At 43.0% G+C, this 4978-nt stretch overlaps 1 pseudogene across 1 annotated transcript; it reads right to left on the bottom strand.

Moving 5' to 3' along the window:
- Positions 1–3270: 3270 nt before the first annotated feature.
- LOC147610258 (uncharacterized) lies at positions 3271–4457 on the bottom strand (annotated as a pseudogene). The gene is made up of 2 exons (XR_015264058.1): positions 4396–4457; positions 3271–4328 (listed from the first exon to the last, which is right to left on the bottom strand). The product of XR_015264058.1 is annotated as an uncharacterized LOC147610258 (transcript).
- Positions 4458–4978: the final 521 nt, after the last annotated feature.

A 4978-nucleotide genomic window follows, 5' to 3' on the forward strand; every position in this document is an offset into this window, starting at 1 on the left:
GGAACTTGAGCCATGAGCATTGGTGGCATCCACATGGGATTGATGCATTGCTTCAATTTCCCAAAGCTTGGGATCCACTAAGTGGTGAGTTGCCAAGCCGGTTGGACTCTGATTTATTGTGATGATTGACAGGTAACAATCCACATCCTCCCCATGGACATTGTGGTTGTGTCATAAGCTAAATCAATTATTTTCAAGTAGCTACATTGGGAGATCAACTCCCATGGGTTTGGCATATAGGTTAGTTGCTACTCATGATACAAGAGGTTGATGGCTATAGTGGTTGGTTATAGTGATGGCTATAGTGGTTGGATCGACTCCTCCAAGTGTTGGATCATTTAGTACCACTCCTCAAATCTTGTGGCATCTCAAGGGCTTCAAGGGGTGGTAGGTTGCTGGTGAGAGGAAATGGAAGATGTAAGAGGGTTAATGGGAGTGTTGGAAATAGGGATGGGTGACCCAGACTAATCAAGAGTTTATCTAAATCCACATAAATATTACTTATTTCATAACACATTGAAATCCTAATCCATGATGCTTTTGTTTAACACACAATCAAGTTTTGGACACCTTCACTAAGCAATTGGGCCAAAAAAACAATCACCCAAAGTCTGTCAAAACCCCAGACGCCGCACCTTAGAGGCACCAAAAAACTTGAATAACTCAAAATCTATAAGGAATTTGGAAATTTTTCTTTGGAGAAGTGTGATCCTGGGGTGAAGAGGGGTCTAATGGAGCAAAACCCCACCATGACATGGGTATGGCGAGTTTTTGCTCCGTCAGACCCCTCGACCCAGGATCACAATTCTCTTGTTTGGGCCCTCCACGCACCATGGTAGGTTTTTGCTCTATAAACCCCTCTTAACCCCAAGATCACACCTCTTGTAGATTTTGAGTTTTTCAATAATTTTGGTGTGCCTAGGGTTTTGATAGACTTTGGGTGATTCTCAAATATTGTGAACCTATCTTGGCTCAATGGGTTGGTGGAGATGTCCCCAACTTGAACATGTGTACTTGTGAGACCCCCGTTCATCACCCAGAGGCACAACTATGCATAAAACAATTTGAAATAATAGAAATTCACAACTATGCATAAAACAATTTGAAATAATAGAAATTGCAATCATGAGACCTCAATCAACGACATTTTATAACTATAAAGATTGCCCCAAAAAAAAACATAAATACTCAAAATTCATAAAATTATAGAAATCACTGAGAGCCTTTTGACTAAGATTTGATGAAAGAGAGACAAAATATACACTAAACACTAGAAAAATGAGAAGTATCTCCCAAACCGTGTCTACCACCCGTGTTTTGTAGCTCGCCTCGAAGTTTCTAGACTTCCACTTGTTTTATTTTTAACATAAAAATTACCCAAAAAAAAACAGGCCACAAATGTCACTTAAGCAACTTTGTCGAATTTTGTGAAGTTCTTGAGGTTTTCAAGTGACACATGGAGGAGTGGGAACCATCTCCCCCTTTTCTTAGGATCTGTTGCCATGCTCTTTTGAAAAGGAGCTTGTTTATCAAACTAAGTTGCACCACTTACACCATGTATACCTTCAACTTTGAACATAGGCAACCCTCTAATGAGTCCTTTTGACTACATCAACCTTTCCTTATGTGACAAATGTGTGTCGAATATCATGTCTACCCCATCGGTAAAAGCACTCCGTTCTTCTTGCCTTTAGTAATAAGCTTACATTTGTTTCTAGCAACAAATGTACCTATCTGATGCTCATCCACTTATGCACGGAGGAATATTATAATTCACCAAAATCACTAGCCATGCCACAAGCTTGTACAAAGTGAAATACTCCTTGGTTATAGAATTTTCTGAGGGTTAGTCCATTACGCCCCAGTGTGGTGTTGCATATTTCATAGTCGCGTTTAATGTGGCTATGGCAATCCAGAAGTATTAATAGTGAAGTGTGTCAGCCCTCTACTTGAGTTACACATGCCCATTAGACTAACTGATGGTCTAGACCTCAGGGTCAGAGACAACGAGGTTACAGGCCACCTGTTTGGTTGTTTCCCCCTCCCCCTATTGTATGAAATAGCGTTCCTCCGAGAACAGCCAGCCAACAAGAAAGAACCGCTCTGTCCCCTATTGTTTTCATGCCTCCCAGGATTGAGACTGTGTCATGTACTTAAACAATTCAGCTCTCTTTTTGGTATCTAAGGATCTTTTCTTAGAAAAAAAAAAGCTGACGGTGTGCAGGACCATGAAGGACGTGATCTCGCCTTTGCACACGGATAGGTGTATTGTGACCACCCTTGATACCTTCACTGCGAGCTGTTAAATAGTACAAGTTGATTGTTGCTTTTTAAGCTCAAACCATTAAGAAGCCCACACACACCTGCTGACTGCTTTACAGGCACACCCACCCATCAAAAAACAATATCTGGCAATGGACTGGGAGACTTGAGCTTGAACAATGCAAACTGCCCTACCGTAAGTAAGGGCATGAAACCCCTTGAAGCTCTGTCACAATACGGACTACAACATTTTCAAAACAATAATTATTTTAATCCCAATGCTCCGCATCCATTTAAACCAAGTCATTCACACTTACAATCATGTTGTAAACACCTGCAAAGTGGTGCAGGTGCCTTGGACATAGATAATACCTTTTAGTTGCAAAACCATAAATGTAATGTACAGGGTCCTATCAATCCACATAACTATAGATGTACTAAAAGAGCACTTAGATAAAGAGAGCTGTGCTTATCAACGTTGTCACAGGTATAGGCAACCAAGCTTCAATGCTCTTCTCCATGTGGTGCTGCCACAACCAGCAGGCTAGTGCATGCCCTTAATTAAATAAGAGCCTCGGGGTCTTTGCACACAGATCCCACACCCATCAGATTGGCAGGAATTGAATGGAGAACCATGATGGAGAGGCGGGTGAGATCTCCCCTTTTCACAAGCATTGGAATCCATAACCACCCTCAATATCTTCAATATGAGCTCCACACTAGTACAAGTTGATTGTAGCTTTTTAATCTCAAACCTTTAAGAAGCCCAAACACATCTGTTGAGGGCCATTACAGACACACCCACCCATCAAAGAGATCTCATGTCTGACAATAGGCAGGGTTGGACAATCAATACTGCCGAACGATTTGGGAATTTCCAGCACCTATCCTTCTCATGTCTGTAAGAGCATGAAACCCCGCGAAGGACAAGAAGCTCAGTCACAATACGGACTCAAAAGAAAACAGGCATACTACTCCATTCAAGACAACTATACAGTGCTCCACATCCATTAAAGCCAAATCCTTCACACTTAACAGTAATATCCATAACACCTACAAAGTGGTGCGCACACCCTCTTAACGCCTCTTGATAGGAGATGGACATGGATGATATCTTCTAATTACAAAACCATGAATGTAATGTACAGGCAGATATCAATCCATATACCTGTAGATGTACTAAAAGAGCACTAAGAGAGAAAAAGCTGTGTATATCAACCCACAGATATAAGCAACAAGGCTTTTATGCTCCGCTGCATGTGGTGCTACCACAATCAACAGGCTAGTGCATGCCCTTGTACACCAGATCACTGCAAGGCATGCGATCACGAAAATAGTTGGCCCACTGCGTGGCAGAAAAAGAGACAGAGCAGAAAAGATCACCATGGGTAGAAGACAATATCCCACAAAGCTCAAGCAGCGGTAAAGTTTTAGGCTGCCATTTCTTCCCGCCAACATGTTGAACACAAAGTAAAGGAAGAGTGATGCCACTGCAAGCCATCCTAGAATGACCCCGAAGTGAACCTTGCCTCCGAGCAGCTGAAAGAGGCCAAAAAGCATGAAGAAAACGAAGGGACCTGAGAGATCCGCGTCCTCATGGAGATCAGCATTGATGCGGATGGGATTGAGGATGGAGAGCGTCTTGCGCATGATGTGAGACGTGTTGATGCCGAGCTCCTCGAGCAGAGGTGGCTCGTCTTCAAAAAAGCCCGTGCTCTGGGGGACGCCACCAGTAGGGTAAGGGCCGTATGATGATGCCTGGGTAGAGCTCAGATCGAATGACAGGAATGGCAGACCTACTGCACCTCCTGCTCCGGGTGGACCTGTGGCCATGGATGGGGGACGCATCTGAGGCTGAATCGGCTGAAAAGCAGGCTTCCGCTGCTGCGGCAAAGTGATTCCCACATGAGAATCCATGGCTCCAGATGTGCTTCTGTATCCGTTCATCCTCAAAGAACAGTCCTCTAAAACCCTAGAACTGGACCAAAACTATGGAGTCCTTGGATCAGACCTCTGAAACCGGGGTGACTGCTGAACCCTAACTTCGACAGAGCAAGGCGCTAGATCTGCAAGACGAATTATGCGTAAGAAAGGCGCAGCATAATCCCATAGAAGGAAGGGTACCCAACTCACCTCCAAGAACAAGAAGGCGGCCGGGCTTCAACTAAAGGTGCTCTATGTATAGCGAAATAGTCTTTGTGGTTGGGGGCGACGAAGCTAATGACAAGCTAATGACAAAAGTGTTTCTCTGTTCGAGTCTCAAAACAAGTCCGCTCGTCTCTGACCTCAGCTCGAAAAACAAAACAAATCTGTGTATATATAGACATGCCACGTACAATATATTATTTTCACTTGAACCCTCTCGTCTTCTCTAATGCAGATGCACCTTCAGATTATTATTTACATGGCCATCCAATTAACATGGAGCACTCCATTGAATCCATGGTCACAGTTGCCAAGTCTACATTAGAGTGTGTGGGTTAAATCCATCAAAGAAGTCTTATTAGTTTTCCATCATAATGTCCGGGTTGAGTCCACCAAAGATATCTTCATTATGTCTCCAGCATGTTATAAAAGTGCCTTTGCTAAGTTGTAAGTGCCTTGGAGCTTGTATCATGAGGCATCACACTTATAGGGAAAATCATGTATAAAAGTCTTAAATCTAGAAATTGGTCAAGTAGCTTAATCCGGGGTAATATCGTAAAAGAAAGAACTT

This window comes from Cibotium barometz, chromosome 49, assembly GCF_041138505.1.
Source record: "Cibotium barometz isolate CiBa-2024 chromosome 49, ASM4113850v1, whole genome shotgun sequence".
Taxonomy (NCBI): Eukaryota; Viridiplantae; Streptophyta; class Polypodiopsida; order Cyatheales; family Cibotiaceae; genus Cibotium; species Cibotium barometz.